This window comes from Bombina bombina, chromosome 2 (assembly GCF_027579735.1).
Source record: "Bombina bombina isolate aBomBom1 chromosome 2, aBomBom1.pri, whole genome shotgun sequence".
NCBI lineage: Eukaryota > Metazoa > Chordata > Amphibia > Anura > Bombinatoridae > Bombina > Bombina bombina.
Genome location: NC_069500.1, coordinates 14,890,024 through 14,915,958, shown reverse-complemented (window position 1 = coordinate 14,915,958; position 25,935 = coordinate 14,890,024). Strand labels below are relative to the sequence as shown.

The following is a 25,935-nucleotide window of genomic DNA, read 5'->3' as shown; positions in this document are numbered from 1 at the left end:
CTAGTAGCAAGACAAACAGGCTTAGAAATCACTTTAATTAAGCAAAAACACACTTTGCAAAAAAACGTTACTGTGCCTTTAAGAGATAAAAAAAGGCACACAATTTTCCAAAACAGTGAAAAATGCACCAAACTTTCTGAAATTTTCACAGTATGTACCTGAAGCATTGGTAAGATTCAACAACTAGATCAATAGTAAGCGAACAGACCGGTTAAAACAACTTTAGCACCTTGCCACAGCTCTGCTGTGGCCCTACCTTCCCTTAGAAGTCAGATTTATGGGGAAAAAGCTTCATATGGGTCCTCAAACTGTAGCAGGAGCCTCCATGTGAACACAGCCTGAAGATCTAGTCAAACTAACTGCGCATCTGAGGCGCGAAATTAGGCCCCTCCCACCTTACTCCAGTGCTGTGAGGCCTAAGAAAACACTCCCAAGAGTGATAATATTAGCCATGTGGGTAACAACCCCTGAAAGAAACCCCAAAGGCCCTTCAAAGTGTCTAAAAAAAACGATATTTATTAGTAAAAAATCGTTTGCCATAAAAAAAGTGTCAACCTGCCATAAAATAGTGTCAACCAGCATAAATTAGCCCTGTTATGTAAGCTTGTAATTCCATACTTCGTCTCTGAATAAAGCTTACCCTTCCCTCATGGGGATCTTGTCAGTCTCTTCTAGCATTATCACAGTCTTATCTAGAAATAAATGACTGAACATACCTTATTGCAGTCTAATCTGCAAACCGTTCCCCCCCCAACTGAAGTTTTCTGGTACTCCTGTGTAAGAACAGCAGTGGATTTTAGTTACAACATGCTAAAATCATCATCCTCTCTGCAGAAATCTTTATCTCTTTTCTGCTAGAGAGTAAATAGTACAAACCGGTACCATATAAAATAACAAACTTTTGCTTGTAGAACAAACAAAACTACAAATCTAACACCACATCTCTTTACCCTCCCGAGAGGGACCCTATTGCTTAGACTCGGCAAAGAGAATGACTGGGGGGGTGGAGCTAGAGGGGGAGCTATATGGACAGCTCTGCTGTGTGCTCTCTTTGCCACTTCCTGTTAGGAAGGAGAATATCCCACAAGTAAAGGATGAATCCGTGGACTGGATACACCTTACAAGAGAAAATATTCACACGTATCCTACACTAGTGGGAGCTAGTTGCTGATTGGTGCCTGCACATATTTGTCTCTTGTGATTGGCTAGACGTGTTCAACTAGCTGCCAGTAGTGCTATGCTGTAGGGATGCACCAATATTTCGGCCGCAGAAACGTTTCGGCCAAAAATAGTATTTTTGGCTATTTCGGTTTTTGTTTTTTTGCTTTTTATTTTCGGTAAATTATTGTGTAGCATATTTCAAATTTGATGCCAGCCTAGAGCTGCTGTTTGAGTTCATTACTTGACTTACTGTTTTGTATATAATAATAGGTTTTCTAGGACTATACTTTATTTGGATAATTGGTAAAAAAACAAAACTGTTAAATCTGATTCTGTTACACAGAACTAAATAAAGAATAATACTAGCAATGCACCAAAATTTGGGCCGCCGAAAATGTGCAATTCCAATTTCGGCCCAAAGAGGACCAAAATAGCTAAAAATGTACAGCCCTCCCCTGTTCTATTGAGTTACTTGTCTATCCTTAGCATAATGTGAGCAGCACAGCACTGGCATGGTACACAGAGCACACACATAAGTACCATGACATGATGATAATTTTATTTTAGAAGGAAAAAAAAGTTCTAAATACAGTATTCAAAGGAGGATAAGTAACATGTTTATAAACACTTAATATTATCAGACACAGCCCTAATCACACACAGTGAATAAGTATAAGCCTTATATACAGTGCTCATACATCAGCCTCATGTGTGTAGACATTCTTTTCGCCTGAGGCAAATATGCGTGCACACTATATATGTATAATCTGACGGGTCAGTGTGAGACCCGAACCTGGAACTAGGCCGGAGATACGATGAGAGACGATCAGGTGCAGCCACGCCCATCGCACGGATAACTACACCCAAAAACACAACATGTCCACCTCTTATTGTTGTCTGGCTATAACCACGCTCTCCCTTGTAGAGCTCCACCAGTTTCACTGCAGATCACGCCCATTTGTTGGAGCTTTCCTGCCTACAAGCTCTCTCAGCTAAACAAACACACTGTAGTTAAAAAAGAAAAAAAGTCATAAAGAAGCAAATTTGATAATAGAATAGTAATTTGGAAAGTTGTTGAAAATTGTGTGTTCTATCCCAATCATGAAAGTGTATGAATGATAATACAGTTGTTACAAAATAAAGATGTTGTGACTGATGAGCACATTAAGCACAGGTGCTGCAGCACACGAGAACGATGCGATTGGCCTTACAGTGGTCAACGATCTAAGCCAGCCCCAATACCTCTGGAATGGTTGATACCTTGGGATAGGTTTAGGCCCATACACTGCTGCTACCCTGTCCTTAACATCACAGCCAATGCAGACATTAGAACAGCACAAAATATTCAGTCTGTGAGCTGTGACAGAAGGATTAGTATCTTGGTGTTAGATGTTTTCATTTAGTGTAATAGCACAGCTTCTCTCTGAGCAAACCATCCTTATACTGCAGAAAGGGATCCCCTGCCAAATTTTTACTAAATGAGGAAGCACTGGCTCTGACCGCAAGTAACCCAGCTATGTGAATCACAGCCAGTGGGAAGGGGGAGGGAGGGCAGGACAAGAAAAGAGAGAGAAATATATACACACACACAAACACCAGCATCCCAAATCTTCACCCGCATGATGCCGCCCTCTCTTCCATAATATTTACTTTCATCTCCAAATGCATTTTCTTACTGGTACATAAATATCACATAACATAATAGTAATACATGTGCAGGCTCAAAGATTGCCCCTACCTCACTGGCACACGCTCAAAGAGTGCCCCTACCTCACTGGCACACGCTCAAAGATTGTCCCTACCTCACTGGCACACGCTCAAAGAATGCCCCTACCTCACTGGCACACGCTCAAAGATTGCTCCTACCTCACTGGCACACGCTCAAAGAATGCCCCTACCTCACTGGCACACGCTCAAAGAATGCCCCTACCTCACTGGTACACGCTCAAAGAATGCCCCTACCTCAATGGTACACGCTCAAAAAATGCCCCTACCTCACTGGCACACGCTCAAAAAGAGTGCCCTTACCTCACTGGCACACGCTCAAAGATTGCCCCTACCTCACTGGCACACGCTCAAAGAGTGCCCCTACCTCACTGGCACACGCTCAAAGAGTGCCCCTACCTCACTGGCACACGCTCAAAGAGTGCCCCTACCTCACTGGCACACGCTCAAAGAGTGCCCCTACCACACTGGCACATGCTCAAAGATTGCCCCTACCACACTGGCACATGCTCAAAGAGTGCCCCTACCTCACTGGCACACGCTCAAAGAGTGCCCCTATCTCACTGGCACACGCTCAAAGAGTGCCCCTACCTCACTGGCACACGCTCAAAGATTGCCCCTACCTCACTGGCACACGCTTAAAGAGTGCCCCTACCTCAAAAGCACACGCTCAAAGAGTGCCTCTACCTCACTGACACACGCTCAAAGATTGCCCCTACCTCACTGGCACACGCTCAAAGAGTGCCCCTACCTCACTGACACACGCTCAAAGATTGCCCCTACCTCACTGGCACACGCTCAAAGATTGCCCCTACCTCACTGGCACACGCTCAAAGAGTGCCCCTACCTCACTGGCACACGCTCAAAGAGTGCCCCTACCTCACTGGCACACGCTCAAAGAGTGCCCCTACCTCACTGGCACACGCTCAAAGATTGCCCCTACCTCACTGGCACACGCTTAAAGAGTGCCCCTACCTCAATAGCACACACTCAAAGAGTGCCCCTACCTCACTGTCACACGCTCAAAGAGTGACCCTACCTCCCTGGCACACGCTCAAAGATTGCCCCTACCTCACTGACACACTCTCAAAGAGTGCCCCTACCTCACTGGCACACGCTCAAAGAGTGCCCCTACCTCACTGGCACACGCTCAAAGAGTGCCCCTACCTCAATAGCACACGCTCAAAGAGTGCCCCTACCTCACTGACACACGCTCAAAGAGTGCCCCTACCTCCCTGGTACACGCTCAAAGAGTGCCCCTACCTCACTGGCACACGCTCAAAGAATGCCCCTACCTCACTGGCACACTCTCATAGAGTGCCCTTACCTCACTGGCACACGTTTAAAGAATGCCCCTACCTCACTGGCACACACTCAAAGAGTGCCCCTACCTCAATAGCACACGCTCAAAGAATGCCCCTACCTCACTGGCACACGTTTAAAGAATGCCCCTACCTCACTGGCACACGCTCAAAGAGTGCCCCTACCTCACTGGCACACGCTCAAAGAGTGCCCCAACCTCACTGACACACGCTCAAAGAGTGCCCCAACCTCACTGACACACGCTCAAAGATTGCCCCTACCTCAATAGCACACGCTCAAAGAATGCCCCTACCTCACTGGCACACTCTCATAGAGTGCCCTTACCTCACTGGCACACGCTCAAAGATTGCCCCTACCTCAATAGCACACGCTCAAAGAATGCCCCTACCTCACTGGCACACTCTCATAGAGTGCCCTTACCTCACTGGCACACGCTCAAAGAGTGCCCCTACCTCACTGGCACACGCTCAAAGAGTGCCCCTACCTCACTGGCACACGCTCAAAGAGTGCCCCTACCTCATTGGCACACGCTCAAAAAGAGTGCCCTTACCTCACTGGCACACGCTCAAAGATTGCCCCTACCTCACTGGCACATGCTCAAAGAGTGCCCCTACCTCACTGGCACACGCTCAAAAAGAGTGTCCCTACCTCACTGGCACACGCTCAAAAAGAGTGTCCCTACCTCACTGGCACATGCTCAAAGAGTGCCCCTACCTCACTGGCACACGCTCAAAGAGTGCCCCTACCTCACTGGCACACGCTCAAAGATTGCCCCTACCTCACTGGCACACGCTTAAAGAGTGCCCCTACCTCAAAAGCACACGCTCAAAGATTGCCCCTACCTCACTGACACACGCTCAAAGATTGCCCCTACCTCACTGGCACACGCTCAAAGATTGCCCCTACCTCACTGGCACACGCTCAAAGAGTGCCCCTACCTCACTGGCACATGCTCAAAGAGTGCCCCTACCTCACTGGCACACACTCAAAGAGTGCCCCTACCTCAATAGCACACACTCAAAGAGTGCCCCTACCTCACTGTCACATGCTCAAAGAGTGCCCCTACCTCCCTGGCACACGCTCAAAGATTGCCCCTACCTCACTGACACACGCTTAAAGAGTGCCCCTACCTCAATAGCACACGCTCAAAGAGTGCCCCTACCTCCCTGGTACACGCTCAAAGAGTGCCCCTACCTCACTGGCACACGCTCAAAGAATGCCCCTACCTCACTGGCACACTCTCATAGAGTGCCCTTACCTCACTGGCACACGTTTAAAGAATGCCCCTACCTCACTGGCACACACTCAAAGAGTGCCCCTACCTCAATAGCACACGCTCAAAGAATGCCCCTACCTCACTGGCACACTCTCATAGAGTGCCCTTACCTCACTGGCACACGTTTAAAGAATGCCCCTACCTCACTGGCACACGCTCAAAGAGTGCCCCTTCCTCACTGGCACACGCTCAAAGAGTGCCCCTACCTCACTGGCACACGCTCAAAGAGTGCCCCAACCTCACTGACACACGCTCAAAGATTGCCCCTACCTCAATAGCACACGCTCAAAGAATGCCCCTACCTCACTGGCACACTCTCATAGAGTGCCCTTACCTCACTGGCACACGCTCAAAGATTGCAACTACCTCACTGGCACACGCTCAAAGAATGCCCCTACCTCCCTGGCACACGCTCAAAGATTGCCCCTACCTCAATAGCACACGCTCAAAGAGTGCCCCTACCTCACTGGCACACGCTCAAAGAGTGCCCCTACCTCACTGGCCCACGCTCAAAGAATGCCCCTACCTCACTGGCCCACGCTTAAAAAGAGTGCCCCTACCTCACTGGCCCACGCTCAAAGAGTGTCCCTAACTCACTGGCCCACGCTTAAAAAGAGTGTCCCTACCTCACTGGCCCACGCGTAAAAAGAGTGCCCCTACCTCAATGGCCCACGCTTAAAAAGAGTGCCCCTACCTCACTGGCCCACGCTTAAAAAGAGTGCCCCTACCTCACTAGCATATGCTGGCAGAGCATTGCAGCCTCATCGGCACAGGCTTCCAAAGCACACTGTGCCAGTGAAGCAGGTGCATTATATATAAGTTACAGATCATTGTTTAGGATACAGCAAGGAAGTCCTTTAAAGGGATATTCCAGCCAAAATTGGAAACCACATGGATGTATTTTGGTATTGAACAGAAGCATTTTTGTAATATAGATGCATTAGCAAAAATGCTTCTAGTAAAGGTTATAACGGTTTCAAAATTGTATGTACCGTGCACCACCATTTAAACAAAGCACTTGCGAGGAAAGCCGTAGGTGCTTGTACCATCTGGTAATGACTCAATTTGTTCATTGCTGACATGATACAAGCCCCACTGATTCTCTGAGCAGCTGCAGCTTTTAAAATGTGGGTGCAGTGACAATATCTAGCTATGCTAAACATGCACGTGCAGAGAAAAATGTTAACTCTAAAACAGTGATAACTTAATAGAAGCATTTTTGTCAGAACGTGTATATTGCAAATATGCTCCTTTTCATAGATGTAATTCATCTATTTGCATTTCAATTTTGACCAAAATGTCCCTTTAATTCCTCTTTCTGTTAATGAGAAGCAGTGATTTGAAAAACGGATTATACCTCTGAATCGGATTTAAAGGGACATTAAACACTTTGAGATGGTAATATAAAATGATAAATTGTATATAATAAAACAACTCTGCAATATACTTTCATTATTTATGTTGTCCTCTTTGCCTGTAATTCCATTCTGAAATTGTGAGCTTTTCAGTTCCTGTTAGAAATGGAAGTGCAGAACACTGTTAAATCCAGCACAACCATTGGCTGCACACTCTAATGACCTATGTATAACTGTCCCTAATTGGCCACAGCAGAGAAGGTAACACAAGTTACAACATGGCAGCTCCCAGTGTTTTATAGACACTTAAACTTTACACTTATTTTGTCACTGTTTAAACAACTAATGAAGCTTTAAAAAATACATCTACATGTTAGTCATGGACTAATCTCTTCTTTGAATGCATCATTCTATCTAGCGTGTATTTAGTGTTTAATGTCCCTTTAAAAAAAAAAAAAGGCATATACTGGCCTGAAGTGACTAGAAAAGTCCCTGTACATTTGTCCGTACGGGGAAAGAGTCATTATCCCTGTGTTTGGAGTTGTTTTTTGTTGTTGTTTTTTTAAGATTAACAGGTTGTATATCCTGAAATAAGGATTAGTTACTAGTAGCACAAGGCTTTAGATGTATGGCTGTAAGGTTTATTTGGCTCATTTACGTTGCCCTCCCACAGGTTATATATCCTGAAATAAGGATTAGTTACTAGTAGCAGAAGGCTTTAGATGTATGGCTGTAAGGTTTATTTGGTTCATTTACACTGCCCTCCCACAGGTTATATATCCTGAAATAAGGATAAGTTACTAGTAGCACAAGGCTTTAGATGTATGGCTGTAAGGTTTATTTGGCTCATTTACGTTGCCCTCCCACAGGTTATATATCCTGAAATAAGGATAAGTTACTAGTAGAAACATAGAAACATAGATATTGACGGCAGATAAGAGCCATAGGCCCAGCAAGTCTGCCCGACCTTACCTAACAGTATAAACTTATCTAGTTCGTAGGATAGCCCTATGCTTGTCCCATGCATTTTTAACCTCTTAAGGACATATGACGGAATTTTTCTGTCATAAAACAATTGAGCAAACTGAAAGCTGTGTCCTTAAAGGGTTAAAGTCCCCCACAGTGTTTGTTGCTACTACCTCTTGAGGAAGTTTATTCCATAAATCAATCACTCTTTCTGTAAAGAAGTGCTTCCTCAAATTACTCCTGAATCTACTACCCTTTAGCTTGAGCTCATGACCCCTTGTTCTTGAATTTTCCATTTTATGTAAAACAGAATTTATGCTTACCTGATAAATTACTTTCTCCAACGGTGTGTCCGGTCCACGGCGTCATCCTTACTTGTGGGATATTCTCTTCCCCAACAGGAAATGGCAAAGAGTCCCAGCAAAGCTGGTCACATGATCCCTCCTAGGCTCCGCCCACCCCAGTCATTCGACCGACGGACAGGAGGAAATATATATAGGAGAAACCATATGATACCGTGGTGACTGTAGTTAGAGAAAATAATTAATCAGACCTGATTAAAAAACCAGGGCGGACCGTGGACCGGACACACCGTTGGAGAAAGTAATTTATCAGGTAAGCATAAATTCTGTTTTCTCCAACATTGGTGTGTCCGGTCCACGGCATCATCCTTACTTGTGGGAACCAATACCAAAGCTTTAGGACACGGATGAAGGGAGGGAGCAAATCAGATCACCTAAATGGAAGGCACCACGGCTTGCAAAACCTTTCTCCCAAAAATAGCCTCCGAAGAAGCAAAAGTATCAAATTTGTAAAATTTGGCAAAAGTGTGCAGTGAAGACCAAGTCGCTGCCTTACATATCTGGTCAACAGAAGCCTCGTTCTTGAAGGCCCATGTGGAAGCCACAGCCCTAGTGGAGTGAGCTGTGATTCTTTCAGGAGGCTGCCGTCCGGCAGTCTCATAAGCCAATCGGATAATGCTTTTAAGCCAAAAGGAAAGAGAGGTAGAAGTCGCTTTTTGACCTCTCCTTTTACCAGAATAAACAACAAACAAGGAAGATGTTTGTCTGAAATCTTTAGTAGCCTCTAAATAGAATTTTAGAGCACAGACTACGTCCAAATTGTGTAACAAACGTTCCTTCTTTGAAACTGGATTCGGACACAAAGAAGGTACAACTATCTCCTGGTTAATATTTTTGTTGGAAACAACTTTCGGAAGAAAACCAGGCTTAGTACGCAAAACCACCTTATCTGCATGGAACACCAGATAGGGCGGAGAACACTGCAGAGCAGATAACTCTGAAACTCTTCTAGCAGAAGAAATTGCAACTAAAAACAAAACTTTCCAAGATAGTAACTTAATATCTATGGAATGTAAAGGTTCAAACGGAACCCCTTGAAGAACTGAAAGAACTAGATTTAGACTCCAGGGAGGAGTCAAAGGTCTGTAAACAGGCTTGATCCTAACCAGAGCCTGAACAAATGCTTGAACATCTGGCACGGCTGCCAGTCTTTTGTGAAGTAAAACAGATAAAGCAGAGATCTGTCCCTTTAGAGAACTTGCAGATAATCGTTTCTCCAAACCTTCTTGTAGAAAGGATAGAATCTTAGGAATTTTTATCTTGTTCCATGGGAATCCTTTAGATTCACACCAACAGATATATTTTTTCCATATTTTATGGTAAATTTTTCTAGTTACAGGCTTTCTAGCCTGAATCAGAGTATCTATTACAGAATCTGAAAACCCACGCTTTAATAAAATCAAGCGTTCAATCTCCAAGCCGTCAGTTGGAGGGAAACCAGATTCGGATGTTCGAATGGACCCTGAACAAGAAGGTCCTGTCTCAAAGGTAGCTTCCATGGTGGAGCCGATGACATATTCACCAGGTCTGCATACCAAGTCCTGCGTGGCCACGCAGGAGCTATCAAGATCACCGAGGCCCTCTCCTGATTGATCCTGGCTACCAGCCTGGGAATGAGAGGAAACGGTGGGAATACATAAGCGAGGTTGAAGGTCCAAGGTGCTACTAGTGCATCTACTAGAGTCGCCTTGGGATCCCTGGATCTGGACCCGTAGCAAGGAACCTTGAAGTTCTGACGAGACACCATCAGATCCATGTCTGGAATGCCCCATAATTGAGTTATTTGGGCAAAGATTTCCGGATGGAGTTCCCACTCCCCCGGATGGAATGTCTGACGACTCAGAAAATCCGCTTCCCAATTTCCACTCCTGGGATGTGGATCGCAGACAAGTGGCAGGAGTGATCCTCCGCCCATTGAATTATCTTGGTCACTTCTTTCATCGCCAGGGAACTCCTTGTTCCCCCCTGATGACTGATATATGCAATGGTCGTCATGTTGTCTGACTGAAACCTTATGAATTTGGCCTTTGCTAGTTGAGGCCAAGCTCTGAGAGCATTGAATATCGCTCTCAGTTCCAGAATGTTTATCGGGAGAAGAGACTCTTCCCGAGACCATAGACCCTGAGCTTTCAGGGATTCCCAGACCGCGACCCAGCCCACTAGGCTGGCGTCGGTCGTGACAATGACCCACTCTGGTCTGCGGAAGCTCATTCCCTGTGACAGATTGTGCAGGGTCAGCCACCAACGGAGTGAATCGCTGGTCTTTTGATCTACTTGAATCGTCGGAGACAAGTCTGTATAATCCCCATTCCACTGTCTGAGCATGCACAGTTGTAATGGTCTTAGATGAATTCGTGCAAAAGGAACTATGTCCATTGTTGCAACCATCAATCCTATTACTTTCATGCACTGCGCTATGGAAGGACGAGGAACAGAATGAAGTACTTGACAAGAGCTTAGAAGTTTTGATTTTCTGACCTCTGTCAGAAAAATCCTCATTTCTAAGGAATCTATTATTGTTCCCAAGAAGGAAACTCTTGTCGACGGGGACAGAGAACTTTTTCTTTGTTCACCTTCCATCCGTGAGATCTGAGAAAGGCTAGGACGATGTCCGTATGAGCCTTTGCTTTTGACAGGGACGACGCTTGAATCAGGATGTCGTCCAAGTAAGGTACTACTGCAATGCCCCTTGGTCTTAGAACCGCTAGAAGGGACCCTAGTACCTTTGTGAAAATCCTTGGAGCAGTGGCTTATCCGAATGGAAGTGCCACAAACTGGTAATGCTTGTCCAGAAAAGCGAACCTTAGGAACTGATGATGTTCCTTGTGGATAGGAATATGTAGGTACGCATCCTTTAAATCCACGGTAGTCATAAATTGATTTTCCTGGATAGTAGGTAGGATCGTTCGAATAGTTTCCATTTTGAACGATGGTACCCTGAGAAATTTGTTTAGGATCTTTAGATCCAAAATTGGTCTGAATGTTCCCTCTTTTTTGGGAACTATGAACAGATTGGAATAAAATCCCATTCCTTGTTCTCTTATTGGAACTGGATGTATCACTCCCATCTTTAACAGGTCTTCTACACAATGTAAGAATGCCTGTCTCTTTATTTGGTTTGAAGATAATTGAGACCTGTGGAACCTTCCCCTTGGGGGTAGTTCCTTGAATTCCAGGAGATAACCTTGAGAAACTATTTCTAGCGCCCAAGGATCCTGAACATCTCTTGCCCAAGCCTGAGCAAAGAGAGAAAGTCTGCCCCCCACTAGATCTTTTAAAGCATTAAAAGTATTGCACACCAAATTTCAGAGCTTTAACCCTTAAATTAACGGAACCGGAGCCGTTTTCAAATTTAACCCCTATACAGTCCCAGCTATATGCTTTGCTGAGACCCAACCAAGCCCAGAGGGGAATACGATACCAAATGACGCCTTCCAGAAGCTTTTTTAGTGATTCTTAGATCCTCACACATGCATCTGCATGCCTTGCTCTCCAAAAACAACTGCGCAGTAATGGCGCGAAAATGAGGCTCAGTCTATATCTAGAAAGGCCCCCAGACTAAAAAAGGTGTCCAACACAGTGCCTGCCGTCTTTTAAACGTTCCCCAAGATTATAATGCCAATTATAAGCTAGAATCTGCATAATATGCCCCAATAAAGCAATCATTTTAGCCCATAAAAATGTCTACCAGTTTTTAAGCCCTTTTTTAAGCCCTTTATTCTTTTATATTTGACTAAGAAAATGGCTTACCGGTCCCCATGAGGGGAAATGACAGCCTTCCAGCATTACATGGTCTTGTTAGAAATATGGCTAGTCATACCTTAAGCAGAAAAGTCTGCTAACTGTTTCCCCCAACTGAAGTTACTTCATCTCAACAGTCCTGTGTGGAACAGCAATCGATTTTAGTTACTGTCTGCTAAAATCATCTTCCTCTTACAAACAGAAATCTTCATCCTTTTCTGTTTCAGAGTAAATAGTACATACCAGCACTATTTTAAAATAACAAACACTTGATAGAAGAATAAAAACTACATTTAAACACCAAAAAACTCTTAACCATCTTCGTGGAGATGTTGCCTGTGCAACGGCAAAGAGAATGACTGGGGTGGGCGGAGCCTAGGAGGGATCATGTGACCAGCTTTGCTGGGACTCTTTGCCATTTCCTGTTGGGGAAGAGAATATCCCACAAGTAAGGATGACGCCGTGGACACACCAATGTTGGAGAAAATACCCACAGCCTCAGTTTTACTAAACCCTTTAATGTACTTGAAAGTTGCTATCATATCACCTCTTTCCCTTCTCTCCTCTAAGCTATAAATATTTAGGTCATTGAGCCTATACTGGTAAGTTTTATTTTTTAGACCATGTACCATTTTGGTAGCCCTCCTTTGCACAGATTCAGGTTTGTTAATATCCTTCTGAAGATATGGCCTCCAGAACTGCACACAATACTCAAGATGAGGCCTAACTAATGATCTATAAAGTGGCATAAGAACCTTACTATTTCTGCTGCAAATACCTCTACCAATACATCCAAGCATTCTGCTAGCCTTACTCGCTGCATTACTACATTGTTTACCAAGTTTTAAATCATCTGAAATAATAATTCCCAAGTCCTGTTCCTCTTCTGTAACAGTCAGTAAAGTGTCATTGAGTCTGTAATTAACATTTGGATTTTTCTTCCCTAAATGCATTATTTTACACTTTGCTGTGTTAAACTTTAGATCCCAGTCGTTTGTCCAATCCTCCAATTGTTGTATATCACTTCTCATTTTGTCTACCCCCCCCTGGAACATCCACTCTGTTGCAAATTTTTGTATCATCTGCAAAGAGACCTACTTTCCCCTGTAGCCCTTTGCTGATATCGCAGATAAATATGTTAAACAAAACAGGCCCCAGAACTGACCCCTGAGGAACACCACTAGTAACAGCCCCCTCTGCTGAATGAACTCCATTTACTAAGACACTTTGTTTTCTGTCCTTAAGCCAGCATTCCACCCAGTTCACAATTTTTGAATCTAGACCAAGGAGATATAGTTTGTGAATAAGTTTATTGTGTGGGACGGTGTCAAATGCTTTGCTGAAATCTAGATACGCTACATCAACTGCTCCTCCCTTGTCTAATACTTTTGTTACATAATCAAAGAAGTCAATTAGATTAGTCTGACATGATCTCCCTGAAGTAAAGCCATGCTGATTTTGGTCCTCTAAATTGTTTGTCTTTATGTAAGTCATAATTCTTTCTTTTAAGAGGCTTTCCATTAATTTCCCTACTACTGAAGTTAAACTAACTGGCCTGTAGTTGCCAGATTCTTCTCTACTGCCCTTTTTATGAAGAGGTATTACATTTGCTATTCTCCAATCATCTGGGACAGCTCCTGTTAATAGTGACTGATTAAACAGATCAGTTAATGGGACAGTTAGCACTGATCGAAGTTCTTTTAAAACCCTTGGATGAATATTATCAGGACCCACTGCCTTTGTAACATTTATTTTTGATAATGCTAACAAAACCTCATCCTCTGTAAAAAGACTACTGTTAAGCTTGTTTCTATTTTGCGTAGCATCCCTTAATGTAGACATTGTATCTTCACAATCTTTAGTGAAAACAGAACAGAAGTAATCATTGAGACAGTCTGCAATCTGCTTATCTCCTTCTATTATTCTACCATCAACTGATTTCAATTTTACTATTCCTACCTTATTTTTTCTTCTTTCACTGATATATCTAAAGAATGTTTTGTCCCCATGTTTTACTGACTGTGCTATCTTCTCTTCTGCATGAGCTTTAACCTTCCTAATTAACTGCTTAGTCTTTTTTTGTTGGAGTCTCCATATTTTCATATCATCATCCGCTTGTGTGTGTCTGTAATTTTTATAAGCTATCTTTTTTGTCTTTACAGCATGTGCTACTTCTTTGGAAAACCTTGTAGTAGCAAAAGGCTTTAGATGTATGGCTGTAAGGTTTATTTGGTAAATTTACATCGCCCTCCCACAGGTTATATATCCTGAAATAAGGATTAGTTATTAGTAGCACAAAGCTTTAGATGTATGGCTGTAAGGTTTATTTGGCTCATTTACATTGCCCTCCCACAGGTTCTATATCCTGAAATAAGGATTAGTTACTAGTAGCACAAGGCTTTAGATGTATGGCTGTAAGGTTTATTTGGTTCATTTACATTACCCTCCCACAGGTTATATATCCTGAAATAAGGATAAGTTACTAGTAGCACAAGGCTTTAGATGTATGGTTGTAAGATTTATTTGGTTCATTTGCATTGCCCTCCCACAGGTTATATATCCTGAAATAAAGATTAGTTACTAGTAGCACAAGACTTTAGGCTGTAAGGTTTATTTGGTAAATTTACATCGCCCTCCCACAGGTTATATATCTTGAAATAAAGATTAGTTACTAGTAGCACAAGGCATTAGATGTATGGCTGTAAGATTTATTTGGTTCATTTCCATCGCACTCCCACAGGTTATATATCCTGAAATAAGGATTAGTTACTAGTAGCACAAGGCTTTAGATGTATGGCTGTAAGATTTATTTGGTACATTTACATTGCCCTCCCACAGGTTATATATCCTGAAATAAAGATTAGTTACTAGTAGCACAAGGCTTTAGATATATGCATGTAAGGTTTATTTGGTTCATTTACATTGCCCTCCCACAGGTTATATATCCTGAAATAAGGATTAGTTACTAGTAGCACAAGGCTTTAGATGTATGGCTGTAAGGTTTATTTGGTTCATTTCCATCGCACTCCCACAGGTTATATATCCTGAAATAAGGATTAGTTACTAGTAGATGTATGGCTGTAAGGTTTATTTGGTTCATTTACATCGCCCTCCCACAGTTTATATATCCTGAAATAAGGATTAGTTACTAATTGTGTAGCACAAGGCTTTAGGCTGTAAGGTTTATTTGGTTCATTTACATTGCCCTCCCACAGGTTATATTTCCTGAAATAAGGATTAGTTACTAGTAGCACAAGTCTTTATATGTATGGCTGTAAGATTTATTTGGCTCATTTACATTGCCCTCCCACAGGTTATATATCCTGAAATAAGGATTAGTTACTAGTAGCACAAGACTTTAGATGTATGGCTGAAAGGTTTATTTGGTTCATTTACATCGCACTCCCACAGGTTATATATCCTGAAATAAGGATTAGTTACTAGTAGATGTATGGCTTTAAGGTTTATTTGGTTCATTTACATCGCCCTCCCACAGGTTATATATCCTGAAATAAGGATTAGTTACTAATTGTGTAGCACAAGGCTTTAGGCTGTAAGGTTTATTTGGCTCATTGACATTGCCCTCCCACAGGTTATATATCCTGAAATAAGGATTAGTTACTAGTAGCACAAGGCTTTAGATGTATGGCTGTAAGGTTTATTTGGCTCATTTACATTGCCCTCCCACAGGTTATATATCCTGAAAAAAGGATTAGTTACTAGTAGCACAAGGCTTTAGATGTATGGCTGTAAGGTTTATTTGGCTCATTTACATTGCCCTCCCACAGGTTATATATCCTGAATTAAGGATTAGTTACTAGTAGCAGAAGGCTTTAGATGTATGGCTGTAAGGTTTATTTGGTTCATTTACATTGCCCTCCCACAGGTTATATATCCTGAAATAAGGATTAGTTACTAGTAGCACAAGGCTTAGATGTATGGCCGTAAGGTTTATTTGGTTCATTTACATCGCCCTCCCACAGTTTATATATCCTGAAATAAGGATTAGTTACTAGTAGCACAAGGCTTTAGGCTGTAAGGTTTATTTGGTTCATTTACGTTGCCCTCCCACAGGTTATATATCCTGAAATAAGGATTAGTTACTAGTAGCACAAGGCTTTAGATGTATGGCTGTAAGGTTTATTTAGTTCATTTACATTGCCCTCCCACAGGTTATATATCCTGAAATAAGGATTAGTTACTAGTAGCACAAGGCTTTAGGCTGTAAGGTTTATTTGGCTCAGTTACATTGCCCTCCCACAGGTTATATATCCTGAAATAAGCATTAGTTACTAGTAGCACAAGGCTTTAGGTTTATGGTTGTAAGGTTTATTTGGTTCATTTACATCGCCCTCCCACGGGTTATATATCCTGAAATAAAGATTAGTTACTAATAGCACAAGGCATTAGATGTATGGCTGTAAGGTTTATTTGGCTCATTTACATTTCCCTCCCACAGGTTAAATATCCTGAAATAAGCATTAGTTACTAGTAGCACAAGGCTTTAGATGTATGGCTGTAAGATTTATTTGGTTCATTTACACTGCCCTCCCACAGGTTATATATCCTGAAATAAGGATTAGTTACTAGTAGCACAAGGCTTTAGGTTTATGGTTGTAAGATTTATTTGGCTCATTTACATTGCCCTCCCACAGGTTATATATCCTGAAATAAGGATTAGTTACTAGTAGCACAAGGCTTTAGATGTATGGCTGTAAGGTTTATTTGGTTCATTTACATTGCCCTCCCACAGGTTATATATCCTGAAATAAGGATTAGTTACTAGTAGCACAAGGCTTTAGATGTATGGCTGTAAGGTTTATTTGTTTCATTTACATTGCCCTCCCACAGGTTATATATCCTGAAATAAGGATTAGTTACTAGTAGCACAAGGCTTTAGATGTATGGCTGTAAGGTTTATTTGTTTCATTTACATTGCCCTCCCACAGGTTATATATCCTGAAATAAGGATTAGTTACTAGTAGCACAAGGCTTTAGATGTATGGCTGTAAGGTTTATTTGGTTCATTTACATTGCCCTCCCACAGGTTATATATCCTGAAATAAGGATTAGTTACTAGTAGCACAAGGCTTTAGATGTATGGCTGTAAGGTTTATTTGTTTCATTTACATTGCCCTCCCACAGGTAGTTACTAGTATCACAAGGCTTTAGATGTATGGCTGTAAGGTTTATTTGGTTCATTTACATTGCCCTCCCACAGGTTATATATCCTGAAATAAGGATTAGTTACTAGTAGCACAAGGCTTTAGGCTGTAAGGTTTATTTGGTTCATTTACATCGCCCTCCCACAGGTTATATATCCTGAAATAAGGATTAGTTACTAGTAGCACAAGGCTTTAGATGTATGGCTGTAAGGTTTATTTGGTTCATTTACATCGCCCTCCCACAGGTTGTATAACCTGAAATAAGAATTAGTTACTAGTAGCACAAGGCTTTAGGCTGTAAGGTTTATTTGGCTCATTTAAATTGCCCTCCTACAGGTTATATATCCTGAAATAAGGATTAGTTACTAGTAGCACAAGGCTTTAGATGTATGGCTGTAAGGTTTATTTGGTTCATGTACATTGCCCTCCCAGAGGTTTCTGTAAATTTTTGACATTTTTTCATCTAGAAGAGATTATCACATATTCTTGGTTTTGTAGTTCTCAGAAAGTGTCTGCCTCTTCTTCACAGCAAAAATGTTCTAAAAACAGAATTTATGCTTACCTGATAAATTACTTTCTGTTGTGGTGTATCCAGTCCACAGGTTCATCCTTTACTTGTGGGATATTCTCCTTCCTAACAGGAAGTGGCAAAGAGAGCACACAGCAGAGCTGTCCATATAGCTCCCCCTCTAGCTCCACCCCCCAGTCATTCGACCGATAGCTAGGAAGAAAAAGGAGAAACCATAGGGTGCAGTGGTGACTGTAGTTTAAACAAAAAAATCTACCTGACTTAATAGCCAGGGCGGGCTGTGGACTGGATACACCACAAGAGAAAGTAATTTATCAGGTAAGCATAAACTCTGTTTTCTCTTGTAAGGTGTATCCAGTCCACGGGTTCATCCTTTCCTTGTGGGATACCAATACCAAAGCTTTAGGACACGGATGAAGGGAGGGAACAAGACAGGTACCTTAAACGGAAGGCACCACTGCTTGTAAAACCTTTCTCCCAAAAATAGCCTCCGAAGAAGCAAAAGAATCGAATTTGTAAAATTTGGAAAAAGTATGCAGCGAAGACCAAGTCGCTGCCTTACAAATCTGTTCAACAGAAGCCTCATTTTTAAAAGCCCATGTGGAAGCCACTGCTCTGGTAGAATGAGCAGTAATTGTTTCAGGAGGCTGCTGGCCAGCAGTCTCATAGGCCAAAACGGATGATGCTTTTCAGCCAAAAGGAAAGAGAGGTAGCGGTCGCCTTCTGACCTCTCCTCTTACCAGAATAGATAACAAACAAAGAAGAAGTTTGTCTGAAATCCTTAGTTGCTTGTAAATATAACTTTAAAGCACGAAACACATCAAGATTGTGTAACAGACGTTCCTTCTTCGACGAAGGATTAGGACACAGAGAAGGAACAACAATTTCCTGGTTAATATTCTTATTAGACACAACCTTAGGAAGAAAACCGGGTTTGGTACGCAAAACTACCTTATCAGCGTGGAACACAGATAACTCTGAAACTCTTCGAGCAGAAGAGATAGCTACCAAAAACAAAACTTTCCAAGATAAAAGCTTAATATCTATGGAATGTAAAGGTTCAAACGGAACCCCTTGCAGAACTGAAAGAACTAAATTCAGACTCCATGGCGGAGCCACAGGTCTATAAACAGGCTTGATTCTGACTAAAGCCTGACTAAACGCTTGAACGTCTGGTACCTCTGCCAGACGTTTGTGTAAAAGAATAGACAAAGCAGATATCTGTCCTTTTAAGGAACTAGCTGATAATCCTTTCTCCAATCCTTCTTGGAGAAAGGACAATATCCTGGGAATCCTAATCTTACTCCATGAGTAACCCTTGGATTCGCACCAACAAAGATATTTTCGCCAAATCTTATGGTAGATTTTCCTGGTGACAGGCTTTCTAGCCTGAATCAGGGTATCGATAATCGACTCAAAGAAACCACGCTTTGATAGAATTAAGCGTTCAATCTCCAAGCAGTCAGACACAGAGAAATTAGATTTGGATGTTTGAAAGGACCTTGAATTAGAAGGTCCTGCCTCATTGGCAGAGTCCATGGTGGAACGGATTACATGTCCACTAGGTTTGCATACCAAGTCCTGCATGGCCACGCAGGTGCTATTAGAATCACTGACGCCCTCTCCTGCTTGATTCTGGCAACCAGACGAGGAGGGAGAGGAAACGGTGGAAACACATAGGCCAGATTGAAGGACCAAGGCGCTGCTAGAGCATCTATCAACACCGCCTGGGGATCCCGGGACCTGGACCCGTAAAGAGGAAGTTTGGCGTTCTGACAGGACACCACCAGATCCAATTTTGGAGTGCCCCATAGCTGAGTCAGCTGGGCAAATACCTCCGGGTGGAGTTCCCACTCCCCCGGATGAAAAGTCTGACGACTTAGAAAATCTGCTTCCCAGCTGTCTACTCCTGGGATGTGAATTGCTGAGAGGTGGCAAGAGTGATCCTCCGCCCACCTGATTATTTTGGTTACTTCCATCATTGCTAGGGGACTCCTTGTTCCCCCTTGATGTTTGATGTAAGCTACAGTCGTGATGTTGTCCGACTGAAATCTGATGAATTTGGCTGCAGCTAGCTGAGGCCATGCCTGAAGAGCGTTGAATATCGCCCTCAGTTCCAGAATGTTTATCGGGAGGAGAGTTTCTTCCCGAGACCATAAGCCCTGAGCTTTCAGGGAGTCCCAGACAGCACCCCAACCCAACAGACTGGCGTCGGTCGTTACGATGATCCACTCTGGTCTGCGGAAACACATTCCCTGAGACAGGTGATCCTGAGACAACCACCAGAGAAGAGAATCTCTGGTCTCCTGGTCCAACTGTATTTGAGGAGACAAATCTGCATAATCCCCATTCCACTGTTTGAGCATGCATAATTGCAGTGGTCTGAGGTGTATCTGTGCAAAAGGGACTATGTCCATTGCCGCTACCATTAGTCCGATTGTCTCCATGCACTGAGCTACAGACGGCCGAGGAATGGAATGAAGAGCTCGGCAAGTAACTAAGAGTTTTAACTTTCTGACCTCCGTCAGAAATATTCTCATTTCTACCTATTAGGGTTCCTAGGAATGGAACTATTGTGAGGGGGGAGAGAGAACGAACTCTTTTTGATGTTCACCTTCCACCCATGAGACCTCAGAAAGGCCAATACAATTTCCGTGTGAGACTTGGCTCTTTGGAAAGTCGACGCCTGAATTAAGATGTCGTCTAGGTAAGGCGCCACTGCTATGCCACGCGGTCTTAGAACCGCCAGAAGGGACCCTAGACCCTTTGTGAAAATTCTGGGAGCAGTGGCCAACCCGAAAGGAATGCTTGTCCAGAAAGGCGAACCTGAGAAACTGGTGATGATCTTTGTGGATAGGAATGTGCAGATACGCATCCTTTAGATCCACGGTAGTCATATATTGACCCTCCTGGATCATTGGTAAGATTGTCCGAATGGTCTCCATCTTGAATGATGGGACTCTGAGGAACTTGTTTAGAATTTTGAGATCCAGGATTGGTCTGAAAGTTCCTTCTTTTTTTGGAACCACAAACAGGTTTGAGTAAAAACCCAGCCCTTGTTCCACAATAGGAACTGGGTGGATCACTCCCATTGTATGTAGGTCTTCTACGCAGCGTAAGAACGCCTCTTTCTTTGCCTGGTCTATAGACAGACGAGAAATGTGGAACCTTCCCCTTGGAGGGGATTCCTTGAATTCTAGAAGATATCCCTGGGATACAATCTCTAAGGCCCAAGGATCGTGTACGTCTCTTGCCCAGGCCTGAGCGAAGAGAGAGAGTCTGCCCCCCCACTAGATCCGGTCCCGGATCGGGGGCTACCCCTTCATGCTGTCTTGGAGGCAGCTGCAGGCTTCTTGGCCTGTTTACCCTTGTTCCAGCCCTGGTAAGGTTTCCAGGCTGCCATGGGTTGTGAAGTGTTACCCTCTTGCTTTGCAGCAGGGGAGGATGAAGCGAGACCGCTCCTGAAATTTCGAAAGGAATGAAAATTATTTTGTTTGTTCTTTGTCTTAAAGGACTTGTCCTGAGGGAGAGCATGGCCTTTTCCCCCAGTGATTTCTGAGATAATCTCTTTCAATTCAGGCCCGAAAAGGGTCTTTCCTTTGAAAGGGATGTTCAGTAGTTTGGATTTTGACGACACATTGGCCGACCAGGACTTGAGCCATAGAGCCCTGCGCGCCAGAATGGCGAAACTTGAATTCTTTGCCGCTAACTTAGCTAGTTGGAAAGCGGCATCTGTGATAAAAGAATTAGCCAGCTTAAGAGCCTTAATTCTGTCCATAATGTCATATGAGGTCTCCGTCTGGAGCGCATCTTCCAGCGCCTCGAACCAGAAAGCAGCTGCAGTAGTTACAGGAACAATGCACGCTATAGGTTGGAGAAGAAAACCTTGATGAACAAAAATTTTCTTAAGTAAACCCTCTAATTTTTTATCCATAGGGTCTTTAAAAGCACAACTGTCCTCAATTGGTATGGTTGTGCGTTTAGCAAGTGAAGAAACAGCCCCCTCCACCTTAGGGACCGACTGCCACTAGTCCCGCGTGGTGTCAGATATGGGGAACATTTACTTAAAAACAGGAGGGGGAACAAACGGAATACCTGATCTATCCCACTCCCTAGTAACTATATCCGCAATCCTCTTAGGGACCGGGAACACATCAGTGTAAACAGGAACTTCTAGGTACTTGTCCATTTTACACAATTTCTCTGGAACCAACAAAGGGTCACAGTCATCCAGAGTAACTAATACCTCCCTGAGTAATAAGCGGAGGTGTTCTAGTTTAAATTTAAAAGCCAACGTATCTGAGTCTGTCTGAGGAGCAACCTTTCCCGAATCGGAAATTTCTACCGCAGACAGCACATCCCTCGCCCCCATTTCAGAGCGTTGTGAGTGTATATCGGATACGGCTACTAAAGCGTCAGAATGCTCATAATCTGTTCTTAAAACAGAGCTATCACGCTTTGCAGGTAACATGGGCAGCTTAGATAAAAATACTGAGAGGGTATTATCCATAACTGTCGCCAAATCTTGTAAGGTAAAAGAGTTAGACGCGCTAGAGGTGCTAGGCGTCGCTTGAGCGGGCGTAACTGGTTGTGACACTTGGGGAGAGGTCAACGGGCTAACCTCATTATCTTCTGTCTGAGAATCATCTTGGGCCACATTTTTAAGTGCAACAATATGGTCTTTAAAGTGTATAGACATATCATTACAAGTGGGACACATTTTGAGAGGGGGTTCCACCATGGCTTCTAAACACATTGAACAAGGATTTTCCTTGGTGTCAGACATGTTTAACAGACTAGTAGTAAGACAAACAGGCTTAGAAATCACATTAATCAAGCAAAAACACACTTTGCAAAAAAACTTTACTGTGCCTTTAAGAAATAAAAAAGGCACACAATTTTCCAAAACAGTGAAAAATGCACCAAACTTTCTGAAATTTTCACAGTATGTACCTAAAGCATTGGTAAGATTGCACAACTAGCAAAAAAAACGATTAACCCCTTAATGCCCAAACCGGATCAATAGTAAGCTAACAGACCAGTTAAAACAAATTTAGCACCTTGCCACAGCTCTGCTGTGGCCCTACCTTCCCTTAGGAGTCAAATTTATGGGGAAAAAGCTTCTTATGGGTCCTCAAACTGTAGCAGGAGCCTCCATGTGAACACAGCCTGAAGATCTAATCAATCTAACTGCGCATCTGAGGCGCAAAATTAGACCCCTCCCACCTTACTCCAGTGCTGTGAGGCCTAAAGAAACATTCCTAAGAGTTATAATATTAGCCATGTGGGTAACAACCCCTGAAAGAAACCCAAAGGGACCTTCAAAGTGTCTCAAAAAACGATATTTATAAGTAAAAAACCGTTTGCCATAAAAAAGTGTCAACTTGCCATAAAATAGTGTCAACCAGCATAAATTAGCCCTGTTATGTAAGCTTGTAATTCCATACTTAGTCTCTGAATAAAGATTACCCTTCCCTCATGGGGATCTTATCAGTCCTTTCTAGCATTATCACAGTCTTGTCTAGAAATAAATGACTGAACATACCTTATTGAAGCCTAACCTGCAAACCGTTACCCCAACTGAAGTTTTCTTGTACTCCTCATTCCTGTGTGAGAACAGCAGTGGATTTTAGTTACAACATGCTAAAATCATCTTCCTCTCTGCAGAAATCTTCATCTCTTTTCTGCTGGAGAGTAAATAGTACACACAGTTTTGTACCATTTAAAATAACAAACTTTTGGTTGTAGAACAAAAACTACAAATCTAACACCACATTCACTTTACCATTCCGAGAGGGACCCTATTGCTTAGAGCCGGCAAAGAGAATGACTGGGGGGTGGAGCTAGAGGGGGAGCTATATGGACAGCTCTGCTGTGTGCTCTCTTTGCCACTTCCTATTAGGAAGGAGAATATCCCACAAGTAAAGGATGAACCCGTGGACTGGATACACCTTACAAGAGAAATAAAGATTTCGTTTAGGATTCACATACAGTACAACATTTTAAAAATGCTCTAGTTTACTTCTATTATCAAATGTGTTTTTTTCTTTTGGTATCCTTTGTTAAAGGTAGTGATAGTGGAGTACACCTAGCGCCTACTAAATAAGACCTCTGGCTTAGTTTCATCCTTTGTTAAAGGAACAGCAAGGCACTACTGGGAGCCAGCTGAACACACTAGGTGAGCCAATGACAAGAGGAGTATATGTACAGCAATCATCATCCTGCTCCCAGTAGTGCCTTGCTGCTCCTGAGCCCACATAGGTATGGTTTTAAACAAAGGATAACAAGAGAACAAAGCAAATGAGATAATAGAAGTACATTGGAAAATTGTTTAAAACTGAATGTTTTATCGGTATCAGGAAGGTTTTATTTTTGACTTTACTGCCCCTTTAATGACATTTCCCCCTGCAGTTTCATGTACACATAACCTCTTTCTATGTAAAAAGCTCACTGAATAGAAGATTGTTTGGAGTGAATAGATCTGCACAAGGACCTGAGTGTGAGGAGGCAAGCAGTAAAAATGAAAGTGGCCGGGGGGGGGCGGAGCTAACCGTCTAACAAGTGAGACGCATATTACAAGAGCTCTCCCTTACTTTTAAAATTTTAAGGTAAAACTAAGTATTCCAACCCGGCAAAAGTTGTTTTATGCCACCTTAAACAACTTGCTTAGTTGAGAGCTGGGACAGTTGCAGAGGTCAGAAACCTTGTTTGATGCCTTAAAGAAGAAAAACGGAGCACTTCTTACTGACCTGGATCGGACATCGGAGTGAGACTGGGACATTGGCGGTAATATTATAGACTAACTTTGTACTCCCTCCCGCTGACACAAACTGGGCTACAAACAGACTGCTCTCTCAGCCACATATCTCTGCTGCCCGGAGGGTCGGGGCTCCGCTCCGGCGCAGCAGACCAAAACTTCCAGAGGGCTGTGTGAGGACGGGCTGCGCTATCGGCAACTGTGACCTGCTCGGATAAAGTCCCGGCACCCCTACCTGACTTGATTGAGCCAGCTGTGATAGCTCCGACTGCGGCTGGTTGCGATCTGGAGTACTTTGCGGCCATAGATAAGCCCTGGGAGCGACACTGAGCAAGAAACATTTTGGCGCGAATACCCGCCATCTTGCGGCCTCACTGACCGCATCGTCACCACAGCACCCGATACTTCCCAGCGAAAAAAGTGCATTTTAACTGATGTTCAGCTCTGTAAGGGGAGATTGATGAGGAGGTAAGAGAGAATATCGATGTTTCCTATGCCACATTTATTTAAAACTTATACGTCTGATGTGAGGCTAATTGCAATAACAGAGAGACAAGCTGGGAACACAGACTTACATACAATACCACACCATTAGACACTGCTGGGCTCAACTACCACTTTCTAAACATCTGAATGCTCATTTGGGACACACGCTAGCCAAGTTTAGACCCCTTTATATAACCTGGCAACAGTGGAGCTGAAGTCTACATCACCTTTATTCTCTCCAAGTCTAAATACCAGTTTGCATGTAAGCTTAATACCTTGCTTAGACTCAGCTAAAATACCCCTCCATTAAAAAGAGCTTTCTGCCAATATACACTTTTAATTGAAGATTGGGATTACCTGTGTTCTATACTAAAGAAGTGGCATTGGACTTGGCTTGTCACTGTACAGAAGACACTAACTTTTGTTAAAAGACATTTCCTCTGTGAATCTACTGAACCTTTTGGTGAAATATTCTCTCACAAAAGAAAAGTAAGGAATAGGAAAAGGGGAAAAAAGATAGAGAAGGGAAAAAAAAAAAAAAAAGGAAAAAAAAAAAGGGAAGAAGGAAAAGAAAAAGAGAAAAAAAAAGGTGGTGGAGGAGGAGAGAGGGGGAGACCCCTACTATAATAAAGGCTTGGTCCTGCTTCAGGTTCTCAGTTGGTCCCCTCCTCCCTTTCCCGCAGGCGTCTGGTGCCTGTGGGTCATACCCCCTACCCCTTCACCGACTTGGCCAATAGGAGGCATATCCCCAGGAGGGGAACTAAATTACTGAGAAGATCCAGTTTGCAAATATCTTCATACTAGTTCGCATGGCACATAACATGCACTAAGGAGCGGGGTCCTTGGGGCCGAGGCATAAGGCGATCAGACTGCATGACTGAAAAATAAGAAATTGGGCCTAGACATCCTACTGAGGGGTCTCTGCTCAGCTACACTTATCAACATCGCTGTCCTCCAGTGGAATTCCCCTTGCCTCTATCATGCCACAAGGCTCTAGGAGGAAAACTACTGAGTATAAAAAAATCGGTGGCAGATCATTTTAAAGTCAAACCCACTGTGGGAAAATCTGTAGCTGAACTCCACACCTCG

The 25,935-nt window shown here is 43.2% G+C and overlaps 1 protein-coding gene across 2 annotated transcripts in view; it reads right to left on the bottom strand.

The window, feature by feature from the left end:
• LOC128648365 (dual specificity testis-specific protein kinase 1) overlaps positions 1-25,935 on the bottom strand; it is a 288,549-nt gene that overhangs the window by 208,183 nt on the left and 54,431 nt on the right. The window contains exon 1 of one of the 2 annotated variants that reach the window (XM_053700963.1): positions 24,596-25,657. The exons of the other annotated variant lie outside the window; for it this stretch is intronic. The gene's annotated coding sequence lies outside the window, so the exon portion shown is untranslated. Of the gene's footprint in view, positions 1-24,595; positions 25,658-25,935 lie in introns of those variants that run through there. 2 annotated transcript variants of the gene reach the window in all.